The following is a 25,029-nucleotide window of genomic DNA, read 5'->3' on the forward strand; positions in this document are numbered from 1 at the left end:
GACTGAGGGGAGAGTTAGTTGAAACAATAAGGTCTCCCATGAAGTATTTCAAAAGGGCTGATTTTAAGTTTTTCCCGGGGTACAATACTGACTCAGAGGAGGGCCAGTGGCAAAATATTCTACTAGGGCACAGATTACTAAGATGGCGTTTTATGGTCTGATTCATTCTTTCACCCTTCCTGCTAGACTGGGGTCTCCTTTCTGCTAGACTGGGTGTTGCTTGAATGGTGTCAGCACAAATACTTTGGTGACAGAATAACACCCTGCTCTTATAGAAGAATTTTAGAAGGATTTGACAACTTGGGAAAGATAATGGCATTTTGATTAATTCCAAGTCATGAACTTCTTATGTCCCTTTATGCATTCGTCATTCTTTGAGCAATAGGAGCAAGGTTAAACAGCAAGTGCAGGATTCATCTCTGTCGGAACTAATCTAGATGTTGTTCTACTTGAAATCATACAAAAATGTTAATTATTGTTAACACAATTTCTTCCAGCTCTTATGTTCTTTGAATCTAGCATGTATTTTGCACATACTCTGTTTTTAGCAGAATGCTATTTCCTGGAGATATCAATATTAGTTGTTGTTAGGTGCTGTTGAGTTGGTTCCAACTCATAGCGACCTTATGTACTACAGAATGAAACACTGCCCATGCTCACAAGTGTTGCTATGCTTGAGTCTATTGTTGCAGCCACTGTGTCAATCCATCTCATTGAGGGTGTTCCTCTTTTTCGCAGACACCCTACTTTACTGAGTATGATGTCCTTCTCCAGGGACTGATCCTTCCTGATAACATGTGCAAAGTATGTAAGACATAGTATTGCCATCCTTACTTCTAAGGAGCATTCTGGTTATACTTCTTCCAGTGTCAGTATTAGTACAAATCTCTTATTATTACTTTTATTTCCCACTGACCCAGTGCTGTCGAGTCGATTCTGACTCATAGTGACCTTGTAGGACAGAGTAGAACTGCCCCATAGATAGCTATGTCAAGTTTATCCAAACAATTAGGAAACCATAATCCATAACTATACTGAAAATCCATTGAGTCACCATCAACAACTCACTTGAGTCTCTCAAGTTTTTTCATGTATATAATAGGAATAATAAGCTCATTCCACATAGGGTTGCTGGGGAAAATATATCAAATAATATTTATGAAGTGCCAGGACAGTTCAAATCACATGGTAAGCACTGAATAGTATCACTCTCACATTTCTTTTTATCTCAACACTCTTTTCCTTGTGTTTGATATGCCATCAATTGTTGATGATATGTTTTAGATCTCTTTCTATTGAACATAGAACAGTCATTATGGTATACCATGCCAGGAACTCCTCAGCTTCCTTCAAAACTCATACCTCAGGGATACACACATCTTTCTGCTTTGGTCTTTAATGCCATCAAGGGCGTGATAAAAGATCTGATTTGAAGGTGAGCACAAAATACACCAAGACAACATGTCTGAGACATGCAAAGACGGCATGGCCTAAATACCATGCAAGATTTCCATTCTGCAGCCCTGTTCCTCCAGAACAAAAGTTCCAAGGGTCCTGGACCATGTCACGTTATGCAAAAGCGTGTAGCACATGATGTTTAGGGAATGATTGAGTTTTACCTTTAGTCAAAGGAACTTCTGACTTCTCATTACAAAATGTGCTTCCTTCCTGAATGTGAGGCTCGATTTGAGTGATCTACTTAATGTTAGCCATTCAGTTACTTTCCAGAGGCACTATTTCTATATTTTTGAATTTTCGCCGGTAGACAAGATACTCTTCTAAAAGGGAAACCAGCCTACATGAGATGTCTATACATTATTTTTGTACTTTATGCTAATGTTTTCCTCACCTTAATTACAGTGAATGATTGATATGATACATAGATAAGACAGGAAGGCAGACATGACTAGCTAAAAGAAGAAACAGAAGGTGAAGTGGGGAAGGACTCGTATAGAGACAGAACTTCTGTCATATACTGATCACTTATTTATAATACACCAATCTACAGGCAAATATTTAACCACCGTGAGCCTAATATATAAAACAAGTACACTAGTAATTGTTGTGGAATCCCTGGATAGTGCAAATGGTTAATGTGCCTCAGAGAAAAGTCATGCTGATCTCCTTCCAAAAAATCAACCATTGAAAACCCTATGCAGCACACTTCTACACTGACACACATAGAGTTGGCATTAGTCAGAGTCAGCTTGGTGGTAACTAGTACACGTTTCCTGGTCGTATTTGTTCTGCAAAAGAATTGATAGGATTGCAAATAAGGCACGGAAAATGCTTTGTTGTTGTCGCTGTTGTTAGGTGACACTGAGTCGATATTCAACTCATATCGAGCCTATGTGAAAGAGTAGAACTACTCCATATGATTTTCTAGGCTATAGTCTTTAAATATTCAGATTTCTAGGTTTTTCAACAGCAGAGCCACTTGGTGGGTTTGAACTGCCAACCTTCCGGTTAGTAGGCCAGTGCTAAACCATTGTACCACCAGGGTCAGAACACTCAATATTCTAAGTTATCAGAATAGTTCTTTGGATGTTCAGAGGCTGATCAGTACTAAAACCCAGTCTTAGAGCACAGAAAAAAAAAAGATAAAATTCCATCTGATGTTTATTTGCATAACCCATAAAACTAAAATCCCAGACTATTTAACTTCCAACACAGAGCAGGGACGGGGGAGATAATTGGAGATACCTGAATGATAAGACTTGCACCTGTTTCACACTGCATAAATAAATGCTTACCTCAAATTTCTTCTTCTCTTCCTCCATAGAATTCCCAGAGGAAAATGACAGCAGGAAATCACTCCACAGTGACTGAATTCATCCTCGCTGGGCTAACAGACAAACCAGAACTCCAGATGCCCCTCTTTCTTTTCTTCCTAGGAGTCTATGTGGTCACAGTTGTGGGGAACCGGGGCATGATCACACTGATTGGGCTCAGTTCTCACCTGCACACCCCCATGTACTATTTCCTCAGCAGTTTGTCCTTCATTGATCTCTGCTATTCCACTGTCATTACCCCCAAAATGCTGGTAAACTTTGTGACAGAGAAAAACACCATCTCCTACCCCGAATGCATGACTCAGCTCTACTTCTTCATTTTTTTTATTGTATCAGAAAGTCATATGTTGGCTGTGATGGCATATGATCGCTATGTTGCCATCTGTAAGCCATTGCTTTACAATGTCACCATGTCTAATTAGGTCTGCTCCTGGTTGGTAATTGAGGTATATATGATGGGCTTCATTGGTTCCACAGCTTACACAGGTTGCACACTAAGAGTGGTTTTCTGTAAAGCTAAAACAATCCATCATTACTTCTGTGATCTTTTTCTGCTATTGGAGCTCTCCTGCTCTAGCACTTATGCCAATGTATTGGTCATTTTGTGCCTCGGTGTATTTAATATTCTTGCACCAACCTTGACTATCCTTGGCTCCTATGTCTCCATCATTGCCAGCATCCTGCGAATTCGCTCCACTGAGGGCAGGTCCAAAGCTTTCAGTACGTGTAGCTCCCACATCACGGCAATTACAATTTTCTATGGTACCACAGCATTCATGTACCTGCAGCCATCAAATGTCAGCTCCACGGTCCAAAGCAAAGTGTCTTCTGTGTTTTACACCAATATTGTGCCAATGCTGAACCCCCTGATCTACAGCCTGAGGAATAAGGATGTCAAACTTGCTCTCAGGAAAATCATTGAAAAAAGACTATTTTGTGTTAGCAAAGATTTCTAATTCTTGGAGAAGATTCAGTTAGGTAGAGGTCCAGAGAATGCAACATGTATATAGAAGCAACAAAATTATTGTAACACATGATTATTTGAAAGAAAGCTCCCAAGAATAAGACTAGATTCATAGTGTCACATAGAGAGCTGTCACATGGAGGGCAGTGTCAATTCTAGGAAATCCTGGAGGTCACCCATAGTAAGTAACCCATATTACCTTTAGTCATTTTCTTAAAAATCTTCAAAGGCCTTCACGTGGGGAGATTATAATTAATATACATGGGATTTGGCACTTTGTTAGATAAGGCTTGCCAATCATAAATCATAAAATGATCTGTTTGGTCTGTATCCTTTAATCTTCTTTAAACTTTTTGTTTTGGCCCTTGTTTACCAGTAAGTATATAAGCAAACTCTTGTAAAAAAAAAAAAAAAGGTATCTCTATAATAAACAATTTTTAGTCATTTGAAATCTACAAGATTCAGGCCCCACTATTATCTAAGTGCAGAGTACTATATTAAGGAATATGGGAGCAAGTGACGGATGATAAGACATGATTCCTTCCCACAAGATAATAACTCTGTGGTGAAAGAGACTAATAGACTAATCAGGTCAGAATATATTATGTGTATTTTTACTTATTTTTTTCATGCAACATTTTTTCTTCACAGTTTTAGCATTGCGCTACCACCTCCATTTCCTAAGAATCCTATATTCATTTTCCTCTATTTCTAAAAGTTTTTCTTTTCACCCATATTATACAATCACAGATGTAGAAGTGACATTCTTTGATTATGCATTGCAATCATATGGATGAGTTATGCACAAATGTTAAAATTAGAAAATTGTTTTCTGTCTAATTACATGTACTCTTCTTACCCAAAGATTCAATATTCGTTTTGGAAAGAAAACAAATTTGGCTGAATCGTGTTGTAGACACTCAGTAATTATCTGGCACTTCAACTAAAAATGTGTGGATCTCCCTCTTTGCCTAGTAAAGAGGGGTTTAAAACAGAAAATGTGACTCAGATTATAATTTGGGAAGACTTTCAAGTAACAAATTCCCCACTCTTCCCTTTTCCCAACTAAGCTCCCATTGGTGCATTTCAGAATTCCAACCAGAAAACTCTTATTAGTCTTCCTGAGGGTCAATAAACCTAGGGAAAAAAAAAAAAAAACTGTGCCTTGGTCTCATTCCTGTTAATAACTTTCAGCAGCTCTTGGTGGCATCAGCCTGGACATCTCCAAATGGCATGATGCTTTGGACTGCTCTTCTCTATAAAGCTGTGCCCAGAGGCAGAGCACAGGGCTACTGGGGCTTTTTTGACCAAGCATGAGCATTTACACCTGGTTAAAGTGTGTTTTTAAAATCATCTGACTGGACTGTCATACGTACAACTGCGCTTGCTTTGTCATCAGCTTGCCATCAACTAGGACACATTAATAGCCCAGTGTGATGTCACCCTTTACCTCCCACATAAAATCACAAGTTGTCATGAGAGACATGAGGATATTTCCCTCTTAGGAAACTAGAAGAAACTTCTTTCTTGTCCTCATATGTACCAATCAGTCCTTAGTTCCATATCTCATGTCTTAATGCTGCAAAAAATTTCTGTTTGTGTGTATATCTGGAGATGTTTATATATGTATGTGGTCTATGTATTTGTATGTAACCTATATGTACCCATATGTATATTATATGCATAAATGTGTACTGCTTGGATATGCTTTTTTTATATATGTATGTATTTTTATGTATGAGTAATTTTTATTGTATTACCCCAGGCATTGAACAAACGACATCCAGAGAGAAACTTTTTTTTTTTTTCACACTGATCAGTGATAGGTTGAAATATCTGTTTATAAGAATTGTACATTTTTGAAGGATTTATTTATATAATAAACCATTGTAAAGATGTTAATGAGGATAAAAGTGCATGAACTATCTCTAGTTATTCGGAGAACTGGTAGAGGATATGCCATTAAAATATTACTATGGATATTAGAGAGATTTCAAAATGTAAATAAAGCTCTACCACAATAAAAAAGGAAAAATATTTTAAAGAACTTGAAGGAGGAAACCCTTAACAAAATAGAAAAGTACAAAGTGCATAGTGTTTACCAAACACATTTATGGAAGTCACTGCTGAGGTTCACTCCTAAGCAAAAGATTAGACAGACCCATAAAACAAAAGGAGACTAAATGGGCACACAAGCCTGGGGGCAAGGACAAGAAGACAGGAGGGCACAGGAAAGGTGATAACAGGGAACCCAAGGTCGAGAAGGGGAGAGTGTGTTGACATGTCATGAGATTGGCAACCAACAGCACAAAACTCTATATGTTTACTAATACTTACATGAGATGCTAGTTTTTTTTTTTTTTTTTCTGTAAACCTTCATTTAAAGTACAATAATAAAAAAAAAGTTAAAAAAATGGTGTTGGGTGTTGGTTTTGCATAAATGCCCTTTATTATATTGACAAATTTATGTTCTATACCTATTTTATTGAGAGTTTTTATAAAGGAATGGATGTTGGACCTTGTCAAATACCTTTTCTACATCCATTAAGATGATCTTGTGATTCTTTAATTTATGTGGCGGATTTCGCCGCTTGCTTTCCTAATGTTGAAGCATCCTTGCATACCTGGTATGAATCCCACTGGGTCATGCTGTATTATTTTTTTGAGATGATGCTGAATTCTATTGGCTAGAATTGTGTTGAGAATTTTTGCATCTATATTCGTGAGACATTGGTCCATAATTTTCTTTTTTTGTGGTGTTTTTGCCTGGTTTTGGTATCAGGGTTATGCTGGCTTCATAGGATGAATTTGGAAGTATCTCTTCCATTTCCATGTTCTGAAATAGTTCGAGTAGTACTGGTGTTAAGCTCTTCTCTGAACGTTTTTTAGAATTCTCCAGTGAAGCCATCTGGGCTAGGGCTTTTTTCATTGGGAGTTTTTATTTTTTTTTTTTACCTTTTCAATCTTTTATCAGTTATGCAGATTTTCAGTTTGTGTTAGTTTGGGTAGGTAGTGTGTTTCTAGAAATTTGTTCATTTCCTCTAGGCTTTCAAATTTGTTTGAGTATAGTTTTTCATTAAACTCTGTTATGATCCTTTCTATTTCAGTTGGGTCTGTTGGAATGTCCCCCATTTCATTTCTTATTTGGGTTGTTTGCATCCTCTCTTGTTTCTCTTGTGCCAGTTTGGCCAATGGTTTGTCGATTTTGTTGATCCTTTCAAAGAACCAGCTTTTGGTTTTGTTGATTCTATCATTTTTCTATACTCTATTTCATTTATTTCTGCTCTGATCTTTATTATTTCCTTTCTTCTGGTGGCTGTGGGCTTCTGCTGTTCTCTTTATATTTGTTTGAGTTGTGTAGCTAATACTGTGATTTTGTCCCTTTCTTCTTTTTTGATGTATGCATCTGTATCTATAAAATGACCTCTGAGCATTGCCTTTGCTGTGTCCCAAATGTTTTTGTATGATGTGTTTTCATTCTCATTTGATTCTAGGAAGCTTTTGATTCCATCTTTGATTTCGTCTGTCATGCAATGGTTTTTAAGCACGGTGCTATTCAGTTTCCATACGTTTGATTTTTTTTCCTTGCTTTTTCTGTTATTAATTTCTACTTTGATGGTGTTGGGGTCAGAGAAAGCATTTTGTATAATCTCAATGTTTTGGATTTTGTGGTATGTTGCTTTGTTGCCTAAGATGTGGTCTATTCTGGAGAATGTTCCATGTGAGTTGGAAAAAAACATGTACATTGTTGCTGTTGGGTGAAGCGTTCTATATATATCTATAAGGGCAAGTTGGTTGATTGTGGCTTTTAGATCTTCTGTACCTTTGTTGAGTTTCTTACTAGTTGTCTGTCCTTTATTGAAAGTGATGTGTTGAAGTCTCCTACTATTATTTTGGAACTGTCAGTTTCTATTTTTGGAGGTGTTAGTGTTTATGTATTTTGGAGCCCTGTCATTGGATGTGTAGATTTTTATTATGGTTATTGCTTCGTGATGGATTATCCCTTTAATCATTATATAATGCCCTTCTTTGTCCTTCATGGTAGATTTTCTTTAAAGTCTTTTTTATCTGATATTAGAATTGCTACTCCGGTTCTTTTTTGGTATATTTGGATTTTTTTTGTTTTGTTTTGTTTTTTCATCCTGTGATTTTTAATAAATTTATGTCTGTTTCTAAGGTGTGTCTTTTGTAGATGCCGTATAGATGGATCCTTTTCTTCTTCTTCTTTTTAAATTCCTTCTGCCACCCTCCGTTGTTTTATTGGTGCATTTAGGGCATTTCCATTTGGTGTGATTATTGATAGGTGAGGATTCATTGCTGCCATTTTGTAGTGCTTTTTTTGTGGTGCTGATGTTTTCTTTGTTACTATTACTATACTGTGGTGAATTCCTTTTGTTTGTGGATTTTTTTGTTTGTTTCATTTTTGTAGATTTTTTTGTTTACTGAGACTTTATGTTTTTCTTTTTTATTTTGATGAGTAGGTTTGTTAACGTTCTTTGTGGTTACCTTGAAATTTACCCCTATCTTCCTGAGTTTAAACCAGTCTTTCATTACTCGGCATCACCTTGACTTCCTCTCCATTTTGAAAGTTCTATACCTACACCATTTATTCCCTCTTTTATTGTTCTGACTTTGTTGTTGTTCACAGATTGACCTCTCTGGTTCCCTGTTGGAAATCTTTCAGTTTCATTTTATTGTTGAGCATTCATTACCTAGGTTGCTGTCTGGTGATGTGGTCTTGTGTCATAAATCCAGGCTGTTGTCTGATGTTGGTTCTCTAACCAAAGAACTCCCTTTAATAGTTCTTGTAAGTATAATTTGATTTTTACATATTCCCTAAGAAAAGAAAGGAAGGACAGTAAAGAGAAAAAAAGAAACAGAGAAAAGAAAAAGAAAAAAAAGTGCCTCCAGGGATCCCACTGGCACGGCAACACAGACTGGGGCAATGTCTCCCCAGCCAAGTGGCACTGTACAGTCCATGAAGAAGGAACAGAGATGGCACATGGCACCAGGTGTTTGGGAAAATGAAAAGAAAGGAAGGTAGAGAGAGACAAGAAGGAGAGGAAAAAAAAAAAAAAGCCCTGAAGGAACCCACCAGTTTGGTGGTAAGGACAGAGGAAGTGGTTCCCCAGCCAAGCAGCACTGCTCAGCCAGTCAAGAAGGAGCAGAGATGGCAGACATTGCCAGGTGTTCATGAGAAAGGAAAGGAGGGAAGTGAGAGAGAGAGAAGAAACCACAAGAAGCCAAAAGGGAAACAGCAGCAACAAAAAGATGGCACTGAAGTGGCCTGTTGGAGGGGGAGGGTGAATTCAAGTGGCAAAGAGCTGGGGTCTCCCCGGCCGAGGGACCACAGCCCACTGGAAAGCAGCAGAGGCCACACAGGTGGAAGAAGAGTGGGGGTGGAAAAGTGTGTATCCCTGGTTACCGGGTGCTCTGTCTCCTGCTGGGAGCTCCGTGAAGCTGCCTTCCTATACTCCCTGTCTGCCATTCTTGATGGCTAAAGGGCCCAAGAAGGCAAATCCATGTCACGTTAGCTAATAGGGGACTTCCACTCCATAGCTCTCCTTGTTCTCTTTTCTCTGTTAGTTTCCTATTCCATTCAGCAATTGAAAGAGTTCTTTATCCCTTCATTTGGATACTTAGGGTTCCAAGATTGATGTTTATATCCATTTTACTTAGTTTTTCAGGTCTTCACTTTGGAGGGACAGTGTGGTGCTTCTGTCTATAGTGCCACGTTGGTTCTACCAACCAAGATTGTCAAATTCTTGAGAACAGAAAATTGTGTTTTGCATTGTATCACAAATCTTGGTCTATAGATATATGATTGTTGTTGTGTGTGCCGTGAGTTGATTCTGACTCATAGCAACCCTATAGGACAGAGTAGAACTGTTCCATAGGATTTCCTAGGGTGTAAACTTTACAGAAGCAGATCATCAGGTCTTTTCTGCCTCAGAGGGGCTGATGGATTTACCCATCATGCCCCCAAGGTTTCCTCTATACTATTGATAAGAAAATTTTCCATAGGGTTTATAGATCATTGTGTTACTAAGTTCTTACCCCAATTTGCAAAAATGACGTGCAAGAAAACAGATTAAAGCCCCTCATCAATCAGTAATTAAAACATTTAAAGTAAACTCAACTAAGCAAATACTTTCAATTATTATATTTATTAATTGTAATTTTATGTGAAAATGATACAACATGAAACAAATACTTTGACAATGAGATCAATTGACAGCAGCTAGACCAATGGCCTCAAGCATAACAACGATTGTAAGGATGGCGCAGGAACAGACAGTGTTTCATTCTGTTGAACATAGTGTCTGTCTCTATGACTCGGAACAGACTCCACAGTACTTAACAACAACAACATTGAAAAATATAAGTTTTATACCTAATAATGTAACTCAGTCTTTATATGAATTAAAATAATATCTGTAATGCTTATGTTTCCAGTTTTTTAAAACAGTTCTATTTTACTTTTAAAAGACAATAGACATTGTCTCTCCGTGGCAGACTTGTTAGGACTTCATGGCAATATCTCCAAGATGCTTTTATTCAGTCCCCAAATTAAAATATTCAAAGTATTACTGTTTTATATGCCTTCAGAGCAGCTTGGACTTCTTCCCTCAATACCATAGGTTGCTGATCAATATGCCACCTCTTGAAATGGTCAAACATCAACTAATTCTTTTTGGTATAATTAATTCTTTTTGGTATAAGGAATTGATGGAATACCAATTGAGATGTTTCAAAAAACAGATGCAGCACTGGAGGTGCTCATTCATCTATGCCAAGAAATATGAAAGACAGCTTCCTGGCCAGCTGAACTGGAAGAGATCCATATTTATGCCTATTCCCAAGAAAGGTAAGCCAAATGAATGTGGAAATTATAGAACACTATCATTAATATCACATGCAAGCAAAATTTTGCTGAAGATCATTCAAAAATGGCTGCAGCAGTATTTCGACAGGGAGCTGCCAGAAATTCAGGCTGCTTTCAGAAGAGGACATGGAACGAGGGATACCATTGCTGATATCAGATGGATCCTGGCTAAAAGCAGAGAATACCAGAAGGATGTTTACCTGTGTTTTATTGACTATGCAAAGACATTCGACTGTGTGGATTATAACAAATTATGGATAACATTGAGAAGAATGGGAATTCCAGAACACTTAGTTATGCTCATGAGGAACCTTCACATAGACCAGGGGGCAGTTGCTTGGACAGAACAAGGAGACACTGATTGGTTTAAGGTCAGGAAAGGTGTGTGTCAGGGTTGTATTCTTTCACCATACCTATTCAATCTGTATGCTGAGCAAATAATCTGAGAAGCTGGACTATATGAAGAAGAATGGGGCATCAGGATTGGAGGAAGACTCATTAACAACCTGTGTTATGCAGATGACACAACCTTGCTTGCTGAAAGTGAAGAGGACTTGAAGCACTTACTAATGAAGATCAAAGACCGCAGCCTGCAGTATGGATTGCACCTCAACATAAAGAAAACAAAAATCCTCACAACTTCACCAATGAGCAATATCATGATAAAGGGAGAAAAGATTGAAGTTGTCAAGGATTTCATTTTACTTGGATCCATAATCAACAGCCATGGAAGCAGCAGTTGAGAAATCAAAAGACACATTGTACTGGGGAAATCTGCTGCAAAGGGCCTCTCGAAACTGTTGAAGAGCAACGATGTCACCCTGAAGACTAAGGTGCACCTGGCCCAAGCCATGGTATCTTCAATCGCATCATAAGCATGTCAAAGCTGGACAATGAATAAGGAAGACCGAAGAAGAGTTGACACCTTTGAATTGTGGTGTCGGTGAAGAATATTGAATATACTATGGACTGCCAAAAGAATGAACAAATCTGTCTTAGAAGTACAACCAGAATGCTCCTTAGAAGCAAGGATGGTGAGACTGCGTCTTATATACTTTGGACGTGTTGTCAGGAGGGATCAGTCCCTGGAGAAGGACATCATGCTTGGCAGAGTACAGGGTCAGTGGTAAAGAGAAAGACCCTCAACGAGGTGGATTGACACAGTGGCTGCAACAATGACCCCATGCATAAAGATTGTGAGGATGGCTCAGGACTGGGCAGTGTTTTCCTTCTGTTGTGCATAGGGTTGCTATGAATCGGAGCCAACTCGACAGCACCTAGCAACAATAACAAACTGTTTTATAAGTACATCATAATATCTCAATACTGTCAGTAGAAATCATTGGGGTAGGGGGAGCCTTTTAAGTCTATATGTTAGGTTGTTTTTCATGAGTTTCTGTATTTTTCCAGTGGGAAATCACTTTAGACAATATTTCATCTATGTCTTCAACATTTCCTGAAATTTTAAATAAAAAAAAAAATTAAATAGTTCAGCATGAAGTCTACTGGAGCTCTAACAATATTTGTCACATCTGCTTGAAATCCATAATAAAAAAAGAGCAATAAATTACACTCATGTGTGGATATTAAATATTTGAGAGGCAATGGGGAAATTCCAGTTGTTTCTTTTCCCAAGACTTGATACCTGTGAGATATGAATCTAGTGGGAGGTCATTCTGATTGTTTCTAACCAGACCTTAGCATCTATAACCAGAGAATAAATTCTGTCATATCAACCAACCAATGCAAAAGGTCTCATGGTCTTAAGCATCAGCATCATAAGAGATCAAGACCAGTGACTTGTAACAATTGCCAGAGGATACTTTCAGGTTATGCCTCACTCAACATCAAAGAGTACTGCAAGGTTAATATTCAAAACTATCCAGCAGGATCATCAGAATTATTTTCCTCTCCAGAAGAGTAGAGGAGAAAATGTACAGCTCCGAACTCTTTAGGAAGAAGGAGGTTTCTGTTTGAATACTAGTTTTTGATTCTTAGAAATTTAGAGTCCTCTGCTCTAGCCTCCCTCTCAATGCACTTCATGAGGAACATAACTATGTATCTCCAGTTTCCTCTGTCTTAGTTATCTAAGGATGATATAACATAATTACAAGTGGATGGCTTTAACAAACAGAAATTGATTTTCTCAGAATTTAAGAGGCTAGAAGTCTGAATTAAGGCTGCAAAATCTAGAAGAGGGCTTTCTCTCTTTGTCAGCTATACAGAAAGGTTCTTGTCTTTCCTGAGCTCCTGGTCCTGGGCTATCTTCATGTGGCCTGTCATCTCTCTTTCCCCACCTCTGCTCCTCTCACTTGTTTAATATTTTTTGTATCTCAAGTGATTGCCTCAGCATACACCCTACATTAATCCTGCCTCATTAACATGACAAAGACAACTCATGCCCAGCTAGGATTATGACCACAGGCATAGAAGTTAGGATTTATAACACATATTTTGTGGGGACATAATTCAATCCATAACATCCTCACTCTAATATTTGTACACACACAGGTTTCCATATCATTTCCCTGTCCTCTACATTATAAAATTATTGCAAACACTTCTTTGTTTACTCATTTTGATTCAGGGATAGAGATATCTCTATGTTCACATATACTTAGTCTCTGTTAACTTTCTCTAATCTTCTTTCAACAATTTCATTTAGCGCATTTTTATTGAAACTAACTATATGCAAGGCACTGTGCTAGGCACTTTTTTTAGTTTACAGTCTTGGGAAGAAGAAAAAGTAGTAAATAAATCATGACAAGTAATACAGAATTAAAAGATTAAGTGCCAAATGTAAAGGTAAACAAATTCCCAGATGTACAGAAAAAGGTCTTACTAACTTGAGTTTTCTGCTATGCCTTCAATATTAGATTTCACAGGGAGAGGAGTTGGAAGAAGAAGAAAGTTAAGGACACATGATGGGTCAAAACCAAAAAAAAAAAAAAAAACAGCCTATCAAATGCACTTCTGTGGAATTAAGTATGGGATACTTGTTGGGAAGTAAAAGAAGAAATTGTAATAAAAGTGATTTGTTCTTAGATGATACAAATCTTTGAATGACATGAAAATTGGTCTGAACTTTACCTACGGACCATAGAGAATATTAATGACTTTTAAGAGTATAATGTTCAATAAAATAATTTTGAATTTCTATATTATTGTATGTATTAATGTAAAAAGGATCAATAGGAATGATATGCTAAGGAAATAAATTATGGCCACCATTATGGGAATTAAAATGGTGGGGGAACAAAAGATATTTTAGAGAGCAACTCAATAAGTTGCAATTGAAACAACACTGACATTTATAAAGTTGTTGCCAACAGCCAATAACTGTAGATATTAACATTTTTTTTCCAGAGGTTTGAAGATTGAAAATAGTTTGCCCAAGTTCACACAGCAAGTATGTGGCTGAGCTGAGATTTGAATGCAGGACTGTCTAACAATAAACCATTGCCCTCGAGTTGATTCTGACTCATCAGGCAGAGTAGAACTGCCCCATAGGGTTTCCAAGGAGCAGATGTTGGATTTGAACTGCTGACCTTTCAGTTAGCAGCTGAGTTCTTAACCACTGTATGTCTAACAATAGTCAAATTAAATTTATGAAATGATGGAATTGAGAGAGGCATTAAAGATGATATATCCAATGTTCTACCCAGTGCTTTTGTCCTTGAACAATATAAATGCTAAGTGGTTATTCAGGCTATGCTTGAGCAGTTCTAATTTTGAGTACTCAGCTGCACACTAAGGCAGCTGATTTCATTTCTGGATATATCTGACTGCTAGAATGTTCTTGTTTGTTGTAAAACAAAATATATCTCTCCATGGTTTCCAGCAGTTAAGTTTTACTTCAATCTCTTAAAAACATAGAAAAAGGGCCCAAAAAAACAAAAAATCCATTTTTGTGATGTTGATTCTGGCTCCTAGTGAGCTTATAGTACAGAATAGAACTGCCCCATAGGGTTTACAAGGCTGTAATCTGTACAGAGCAGACTGCCACATCCAAAAGTGTGGAACCAACAATAACAGGAATGGAATGAGGGCAGTGTTGTAGCAAGTAGAAATGGATAAAAAAAAAAAAAAGTTTGGCATAAATAGAATTAAATACTTACCACTTGGGTTGCTTAATCATTCGGTAGGCAAGTCAGACTTACAAGGTGAATGATGTTATATTTGTATTTATCAATAAAATAGAAATGTACCAGGAAATTAAATATGCAAAAATATCATTAAGTAAGAAGTTAGAATAATGTACCAGAATACAGAAAATACATTGTTGTTGTTGTTTTCGTTAGGTGTCATCAAGTCAGTTCCTACTTGGAATGACGCTAAGTACAACAAAACAAAGCACTGCCTGGTTCTATACCAACTTCACAATTATTTTTATGCTTGAGCCCATTGTTTCAGCCACTGTGTCAGTCTGTCTTGTTGAAGGTCTTCCTCTTTTTCACTGGCCCTCTACTTTACCAAGCATGATGTCTTTTTCCAGGAACTGATCATATATATTATAAATATGTGTATACGTAAAAACATATATATGTAATACTATACTAAGGGAAATATACATGACTCACGAGTGAACTCACTTTATATGGATGTCTTTCATGTCATTCCACAATTCTTCTGGTCTTCGGTCAATATGTCAAATCTATTCTAGAGATGGTGTCTAAATTCAGGTGGGATATACTCAAGGTTGTACTTTGGCTCTCTTGGACTTGTTCTAATTTTCTTCAGTTACATCTTGAACTTTCATATGAGTAATTGATGGTCTGATTCACAGTTGGCCCCTGGCCTTTTTTTGACTGATGATATTGAGCTTTAATATAGTCTCTTTCCACAGATAAGGTCGATTTGATTCCTGTGTATTCCATCTGGCGAGGTCCATGTGTATACTCCATGTTTATCATGGTAAAAAAAGGTATTTGCAATAAAATCATTGGTCTTGCAAAATTCAATCATGTGATTTCCGGCATCATTTCTATCACCAAGGCCGTATTTTCCAACTACCAATCCTGTTTCCAACTTTTGCATTCCAATCTGCAGTAATTATCAATGCATCCTGATTTCATGTTTGATCAATTTCAGACTGCAGAAGTTGGTAAAAATCTTCAATTTCTTCATCTTTGGCCTTAGTGGTTTGTGCATAAATTTGAATAATAGTCATATTATTTGGTCTTCCCTGTAGGCCTGTGGATATTATCCTGTTATTGACAGCATTGTACCTCAGAATAGATCTTGAATTTTTTTTTTTTTTTGACCATGCATGCAAAGCAATTCCTCTTCACATTGTCATTCCTGGCATAGTACAACATATGATTGTTCAATTCAAAATGGTCAATAGTCCATTTCATCTCACTAATGCCTAGATGTTGATCTTTTTGCATTCCATTTCATTTTGGACAATTTCCAATTTTCCTAGATTCACACTTCATGCGTTCCAGGTTCCAATTATTAATGGATGCTTGAAGCAGTTTCTTCTCATTTTGAGTTGTGCCGCATCAGCAAATGAAGGTCCCAGAACCTTGACTCTATCCCTGTTATTAAGGTTGACTCGTCCTCAGTCGTATTTCAGTGCCTTCTAACCTGAAGGGCTGATCTTCAGACACTATATCAGGCAATGTTCTGGTACTATTCATAAGGTTTTCACTGCCTAATTCTTTTTAGAAGCAGACAACTGGGTCCTTCTTTCTAGTCTGTCTTAGTCTGGAAGCTCAGCTGAAACCCGTTTCCCACGGGAGACCCTGCTGGTATTTGAATACTGGTGGCATAGCTTCCAGCATCATGGCAACACTCAAGCTCACACAGTAAGACAAATGGATAGAAATGAGGAGGATATTTGAAAGAATTTTATGGCAGTGGTGTAAAAAAAGGTAGTTTTTTTTTCTTTGTGTATATTTTTTAAAGAATAGAAAATAATTACATTTTCTTTAAAATTTATCGTGTGTTTAAATTACAACTTTTATCATCCATTTATGATTGTAAAACCAACGCATGACATTTGAAAATAGAGAAATCATAAGGAAGAAAGCAAGAAGTTCTCATAATCCCACAGATCATTCACGATGAGGTTCAATGTCATGTTAATGGTTTTTTTTTTTTTGTAAATGTGAATGAGCATAGCCCTTTTTTGTTTGTTTTTGTTTTAACATTCAGAACCGTCAGAGAAGCTAGCTCAGGACCAAAGGGGGAGAAGAGGGTAGGTCAGAGGAACTGAATTATCAGGGGCCTCCAGGAAGCTAGGGATCAGAGAAGGCACTGGGCAGCTGAAATAGGCATAAAAGTCAACCAAAAGCTTTCTTCACAGACATTTAATAATTTCTAATAAACCAATTGTCTTGAAAGTAATCAATGACTCAGAAAAGGAGAAATAAATCACAGCTGCATGCTCTTCAGCATTGTGGGCGTTGCTGTTCTCAGACAGTAGAACAGGGAAATGAGCATGAGGATCACCATGGTGGAAAACACAGGTTGTTTTCTCCTGGATGGTACGTTGGGATTCCGGCAAAAATACAGGAAGATGCTTGAGCCGTACAAAGAAATGACTGCAAGGTGAGAGACAAAGGTGTTGAAGACTGGCCTAACCCTCAGTTGAGCAGATTCAAAGAAGCAGGAAAGAGTAAATGTGTGACAACACATTGAGGGATTTTAGAGTTTTTTTTTTTTTTTCCTAGATCTGATGGGTTACATCATTTTAAACTATAACTGAGGAAAAATTTTGTGAATTTGAAAGTTTAAAATATGCTTGGACCTTGTCACTGTAGTTGATACTGGAATTACCTTCTTGCCAAAAAGATAAAAAAACTAGACAAAATATATAAAGTAACCGTTTTTAGGCAATGGACAAGTATTACAAAACTATGATTAACAGGTAAAGAAACTCTCACAATCTTGTTTATTCTCTGCCATAAACAATTTCCTGACTGTAAGGTACCAGACTGGTGTTCAAACAAAGTATGGTAGTCCCACCTATCCGAAGAGCAAGACCTCACAGACATAGACGTATCTATTATGAAACCCTGTTATTAGGTGCATACACATTTGTGATTCCCTGTATTACTGATGACTGGACCTTCTTGTCATCATAAAATCTTCCTCTTTGCCCCTGGTGGATTTATTTTTTCTGATATTTAGTTTCACTGATATTAATATAGCTATTCTAGCTTTATTTTTACATTGTATATCTTTTTTTGTCTTTCAGCTTTTTAACCTCCATACCTTTACATTTAAAGTGTAAGGGGATTTTTTTTTTTTTTGGCTGATTTGTTATTTTATTTTATTTTTTAGACCACAAGTGTTTCCTTTTTTTTTCTTCCCTGACACATTCTGCTTTTTAACTGGAGCGTTTAGGCTATATTTTAAATAGTTTTTGATATGATAGGTTTTAAACTTACCGTATTGCTACTTGTTTTCTATTTGTAACAATGAATCTATTCATTTTTGTTGTATTTCATTTTATCTCTACTATTGGCTTTTTTTTTTTTTTTATTGGCTTATTAGGAGCCGTGGTTGCACAGTGGTTAAGAACTTGGTTGCTAACCAGAAGGTTGGCAGTTTGAGTCCCCCAGTCATGCCTTGGAAACCCTATTGGAAGTTTATCTATGTCGTACAGGGTCGCTATGAGTCAGAATTAACTCCAAGGCAATGGGTTTGGTCTTGGTTTTATTGGTTTATCAAGGAGTCCTGCTGGTGCAAATGTTTACACGCTCAGCTTCTAAACTGTTAAACTCATCCAGTAGCTTCATAGGAGAAAGACCTGGTGATATGCTTCCATAAAGATTATAGTCAAGAAAAGCCTATGGGATTATTTTACTCCATCGTGTGGGCTTGATATGTGTTGAAATCAGCTTGATGGGCCCTATAAACTACATTAAAAACATTGGCTTATCAGTTATACTTTTGTTTTTATTTTTGGTGATTGATAAAAGTTTTATCACTTTAACTTATAACAGTGTATCTTCAAATAATATACCATGTCATGTACAATGTAGGAAATTTATAGTATATTTCCACTTTCCTCCTCCTATGATCTGTACTACTCTAGTTATCCATTTTACTTCTTCATATGTTATAAAATCCATAATGCACTGCTATTATTATTCATTAGCATTTACCTTATAAAGAAAATTCAGGTTGGCAGAAATGCCTCTTATATTTCCCTGCATATTTGCCATTCTTTATTACTTTTTGTTTAGATAGAAATATCATTTCAGTATATTTTCCTTTTGCCAGAAGATGTCTTTTAACATTTCTTGAAATTTGTGCCTAATGGGGATAATTGTTATTATTATTGTACTATTCATCGGACTGATAACATGCTGAAGGATGAGCCCCTCAGGTTGGAAGACACTCTAAAGATGCCTGGGAAAGAGCTGCCTCCTCAAAGCAGAGTCTACTTTAATGATGTGATGGAGGCAAGGTGTCAGGACCTTCATTTGCTGTTGTGGCATAACTCAAAATGAGAAGAAACAGCTGCAAACATCCATTAATAATCAGAACGTGGAATGTACAAAGTATGCATCCAGGAAAATTGGAATTGCCAAAAATGAAATTGAATGAATAAACATCGATATCCTAAACACTGGTGAGCTGAAATGGACTGGTGTCGGCCATTTTGAACCAGACAATCAAATGGTTTACTATGCCATGGATGTCAAATTGAAGAAAAATAGTGCTGCATTCATCATCAAAAAGAACATTTCAAGATCTATCCTGAAATACAACACTGTTAATGATAGGATAATATTCATAGGCCTACAAGGAAGATCAGTTAATACGACTATTATTCAAATTTACTCACCAATCACTAAGGCCAAAGATGAAGAAATGAGGATTTTTTCCCAACTTCTGCAGTCTGAAATTGATTGAACATGCAATAAGGATGCGTTGATAATTAATGGTGATTGGAAAGTGAAATTTGAAAACAAAGAGGAAGAAACAGTATTTGGAAAATAAAGCCTTGATTATAGAAATGACGCCAGAGATCACGTGGTAGAATTTTACAAGACCAATCACTTCTTCATTGCAAATATCTTTCTTCAGCTTCATAAAGGGTGACTCTACACATGGACCTGGTCGGATGGAATGCACAGAAATCAAATAGACTACATCTGTTAAAAGAGAAGATGGAAAAGCTCAATATTATCAGTCAGAACAACGCAAAGGGGCTGACTGCAGAACAGACCATCAATTGCTTATATGTAAGTTCGAGTCCAAGCTGGAGAAAATTAGAACAAGTCCACAAGAGCCAAAGTATTAGAAGACAAAGTAAAGTATTATAAGGACATGTGCAAAGACCTGGAGATAGAAAACCAAAAGGAAAAAATATGCTTGTCATTTCTCAAGCCGAAAGAACTGAAGAAAAAACTCAAGTTTCAATAGTGAAATACTATATGGTGAAAATAATGAATGATGCAAGAAGCATCAAAAAAAGATGGAAGGAATATATTGTACCAAAAAGAATTGGTTGACATTCAACCATTTCAGGAGATGGCCTCTATCAAGAACTGATTTTACTGAAGGAAGAAATCCAAGCTGCATTGAGAACATTGTCGAAAAACAAGGCTCTAGGATTTGGTGAAATACTAGTTGAGGTGTTTCAAAAAATGGATGCAGCTCTGGAAGTGCTCATTCATTTATGCCAAGAAATTTGGAAGACGGCTACCTGGCCAACTGACCGGAAATGATCCATATTTATGTCTATTTCAAGGAAAGGTTACCCAACCAAATGCGGAAGTTATTGAACACTATCATTAATATTACGTAGAAATAAAATTTTGCTAGAATTCATTTAAAAGCGGTTTCAGCAATATATTGACAGGGAACTGTCAGAAATTCAAGCCAGACTCAGAACAGCATATGTAACCAGGGATATTATACCTGATGAGATGGATCCTGGCTGAAAGCAGAGAATACAAGAAAGATGTTTGCTGTGTTTTATTGAGTATGCAAAGACATTCAACTGTGAGGATCATAACAAAAGATGGATAATATTGCAAAGACCGGGAATTCCAGAACACTTAAATGTGCTCATGAGGAACCTGCACGTAGATCAAGAAGTAGTCGTTCGAAGAGAACAAGGGATTACTGCATGGTTTAAAATCAGTAAATATGTGCATCGGTGTTGTATCCTGTTACTCAATCTTTATGCTGAGCAAATAACCTGAGAAGCTGTCCTACATGAAGAAGAATGGGGCATCAGAATTGGAGGAAGACTCATTAACACCCTTTCATTATCTAATGACAAAACCTTGCTCTCTGAAAGTGAAGAGGACTTGAAGCACTTACTAATAAAGATATTCATATAAAGTAATGATCTTTCTAGCTGTATATCTGATGTTCAGCTTCAGCACATTGAAAGAAGGGTTTGAGGTACACTACAAACTCTGATAAGCAGCTGTACTTAAGATGCCATGAAAACTAAAGATATGTATTGGTAACTGACCCATAGCGTTCATGACAATTACAGAACCAATGGTCACCACTATAAAGTGCTTATATTCAGTGTGGCTAAACTGAATGCCTCATTTTAAAGAACAGTAAGTGTTCATAATTTTTCTTAAAGTTCTATTATGATTGTGCACTTAGGTAAAAGGGAAGTAACAAATGCATAATATGATAGATTTTACATAGTATGCTTTAAATTTACATTGAATCTGAGACAGATTTATACTAATTTGCAAGCCCTGTCCCCAAAATGTTTTGTTATGCTTCTATTCTTAACAACCCATTGCAAGCCTTGAGCTGACTGAAGGGTGGAAGTATCAACAGTGAGGAACTCACTTTTATCTTCTTTCTTTGTGGGCTTGTAATTTCAAAGAAAGAAGCGTATAGATATCTCTTCTGGCTCTTCAAATCTTCCCTGTCCCTTCTCATCTGTTTCCCTGCACTAAAATGACCAGGATGATTGCATTCTTCTCCTTCTATATCAGCCTACGTTAGCTCTACAGATAACGAAGATCCAGATAGCATATTAGATCTGTGATGCAGTCTAATATGTCAGTAACTAGTTGACATAAATTTCTCCTTCCCAGCATCTGTAGTCTGCAAACTGTGCCATATTGCCCCCTGGTAGAAGTAAAACCATCTCCAATCTTAGCACATAGGAGTAAGGATTCTCCCTGGCTTTAGGGATCATGATGGTGTTTGTGTTTGGATGGGTGGGGATAGGGAAGGAAATTTATTTTGCAAGGTACTTGAGAGAATTTGAAAGAGATGACAACATCTGCATAAATATTTATGCACACAGAGATTTATCACTATGGATCTTATAAGAATTGGAAAATTGGAAACAATAGAAATATTGAAAAATGAGTTTAAAAAAAAGCAGGGGAGGTGAAGCCAACATGGCACTATAGACAGAAGCAACACCCTGTCCTTCCACAGCAAAGACCTAAAAAACTAAGTTAAAACAGCGACAAACATCAATTCTGGAACACTAAGCATCAAATGAAGAGATAAAAAACTCAGCCAAGCACCAAATGGAATAAGAAACTGACAGAGAATAGAGAGCAGAGAGAAATATGTGCAGAGGTCCCCTACAAGCTAACATTGCATGGATTTGCCATTTTGGACTCCTGTCAGAGATCAGCAGCAGAGAGTACGGGAAAGCAGCTTCCGGAAGCTCCCAGTGGTATACATAGCAATACAAGTTTTCCAACCCCCATCCTTTTCTACCCACTGCTGCTTAACCTCCACCACTTCCTACCTGGCTGCATTCACTCTGCTGGCCAGGAAGAACATGGTCCATTCCATTTGGATTCACCCCGCCCATGTCAGAGACTGGTGAACAGGGAGTACGGGAAAGTAGTTTCATGGAGCTCCCAGCAGGAGACAGCACCCACTAACAAGAAATACATGCTTTCCCACCTCCCACCTTTCCTCCCCCCAGCTGGGCATGCACCACTTTCCACTGGCCACAGTCTCTTGGTGGGGAGGCACTGGTTCTGTCCTCCTGTTGCTTGGATTCTCTCCACCTACACTGATCAGCTCTATCAGTGCTGTTTATTTGTTGCTGTCTTGCTTTTTTCTGCTGCTTTTAGTTTCCACTCTGCCTCTCACCACCTCCCCCTCCTTACTCTAGAACACTTGACTCTGCATGCCAGCTTTGCTTCTTCTTGAAAGGCTGTGAAAGGCCACCTGGACGAGGAACTGCATCCCCAGTGCGTTGGTCATCTAGTGCTGCTATAAAAGAAATACCTCAAGTGGATGGCTGTAACAAAGAGAAGTTTATTTCCTCACAGAGAAGTAGGCTAAAAGTCCAAATTCAGGGTGCAAACTCCAGGAGATTGCTTTCTCTCTCTGTTGGCCTTCTCATCAATCTTCCCCCAGGCTAGAAGTTTCTCTGCCCAGGGACCCCAAGTCCAAAGGATGTGCTCTGCTCCTGGCACTGCTTTCTTGGTGGTATGAGATCCCCCTGTCTCTCTGACTGCTTCTATCTTTTATATCTCAAGGGATTGCCTCAAGACAAAATAGAATCCTGTAGATTGAGTCCTGCCTCACTAACACAACTGTTGCCCATCCTCCCTCATTAACATCATAGAGGCAGGATTTACAACATATAGGAAAATGACCCAATACTGGGAATCATAACCCAGCCCAACTGATACACAAATTTTAGGGGGAACATAATTCAATCCATGGTCCTTGGTCTGTGCTGCCATGTTGCTGGGATTTACAGGGCCTTTTTTTTTTTTCATTTTCTTTTGTTTCTTTGTCTGTTTCCTTTTTTCTTTTCTACCATGGGAGTCCCTTCTAGCCAGGTTGTACTGCCTGGCTTGTGAGCCACTATCCCAGTCAGTGCAGCCATTTTGGTGGAATCACTTAGAGGCATTTCCTTTTTTTTGTTTTGTTTTTTCTTTGTTTTCTTTCTCTTTTTATGGATTGGGAGCCCCTTCTAGCCAGGCTGTACTGCACGGCCTGGGAGCCACTTCCCTGGTCTTTGAAGCTGCACAGGTAGGACCCCTGGGGGCTTTTCTTTTTGTCTAATTTCTATTTATTTTATTTTTTTTCTTTTCTCTCTTTCCCTCCCCCCCTTCTTTTTTTTCTCTATTTCTGTTCCTCATCTCACCACTCCAACAGCAAGCTCCCTTAGGACTCTTTTTTTTTGGATTGTTCCTTTTATTTGTTTTTCAATTCTATTTCTCTCTACTCTGTCTCTTCTTTCCCATCCCCAACTTCGTTCCACACATCAAAACCTCCCCCCTCCTTCCTGCTTACCTGCACAACGCACTTAACATCACACCCCTGAGGAGCACAGGCATGGCCCACCAGAATCAGCCCTTTACTGATTCTTGGCCTGCCTTGTTGGCCCTAGTACATGCCACAAACAACCAATCCCAGCCACTACCCTTCAGTGGGACCTGCCCTGCTGCACTATATATGAGCAACTGGTGCAGCCCATTGAACAAGGAGGTGAAAATATCATGCTTACAAACAAACAAACAAGAAAGAATGCACAGCTCACCTTTTTAGACATAACAAATTAAAACAAAAAAGCAGGATGAAACAAACAAATCTACAATCAATAAAGGAAGAAAATGACTACTGAATGCCCCAAAGAGAGCAGAAAATATCAAAACATATGAAAAATGGAACAGGATGGTTTCACTAGGCATCCAAAAGAAAACACCAGATGACTTTCCAGTAGAAGAAAAGGCACTAGAATTACCTGGTAGGGAATTCAATCTCCAATAGTCAGAGCTATCCAAGAGTTGAAGCTTGGAAAATGAAGAAAAAACAGACAAATTTAAGGAAAAGTCAGACAAATTCATGGAAAATGCAGGCAAAAAAATGGAAAAATTCAGGAAAACAATACAAGAATAAAATGCCAAAAATAAATTCACAACTATAAATCATACAAAAGCAATTAGAAATCCAAAAGATTTCAGAAACAAGACAATGTCATAGAAGGGCAGAGAAGCAGGCTTGAAATGATGGAAAACAGGATCAATGAATATGAATACAAACACATGGATATGACTCTGTTTGAGGAAAAATCAGAAAAAAAAAAAAACAAAGAAAAATGAAGAAACCCTGAGAATTATGTGGGATACAATCAAAAGCAAAAATTTGCAAGTGATTGGAGTTCTAGAACAGGGGGAGAAAACAGAAAACACAGGGAGGATCATTGAAGAATTGCTGAAAGAAAACTTCCTTAATATCATGAAAGATGAAAACTGATCATCCAAGAAGCTCAATGAACCCCATACGGGATAGACCCCAAAAGAAAATCACCAAGACATATCAAAATAACACTCACTAAAGCGAAATGACAAAGAAAAAAACCTCAGAACACCTTGATGAAAACAAAAGTCACATACAGAGGAGAAAAAACAAGACTAAGCTCTGATTATTTGACAAAAGCCATGCAAGCAAGAAGGCAA

General features: G+C 37.6%; 1 pseudogene; it reads left to right on the forward strand.

Annotated features, from left to right (window-relative positions):
* The first annotated feature begins 2,694 nt into the window (after window positions 1-2,694).
* LOC100674483 (olfactory receptor 8G50-like) lies at window positions 2,695-3,748 on the forward strand (annotated as a pseudogene).
* The last annotated feature ends 21,281 nt before the right edge of the window (window positions 3,749-25,029 follow it).

Source organism: Loxodonta africana, chromosome 15, assembly GCF_030014295.1.
Source record: "Loxodonta africana isolate mLoxAfr1 chromosome 15, mLoxAfr1.hap2, whole genome shotgun sequence".
Classification (NCBI taxonomy): Eukaryota; Metazoa; Chordata; class Mammalia; order Proboscidea; family Elephantidae; genus Loxodonta; species Loxodonta africana.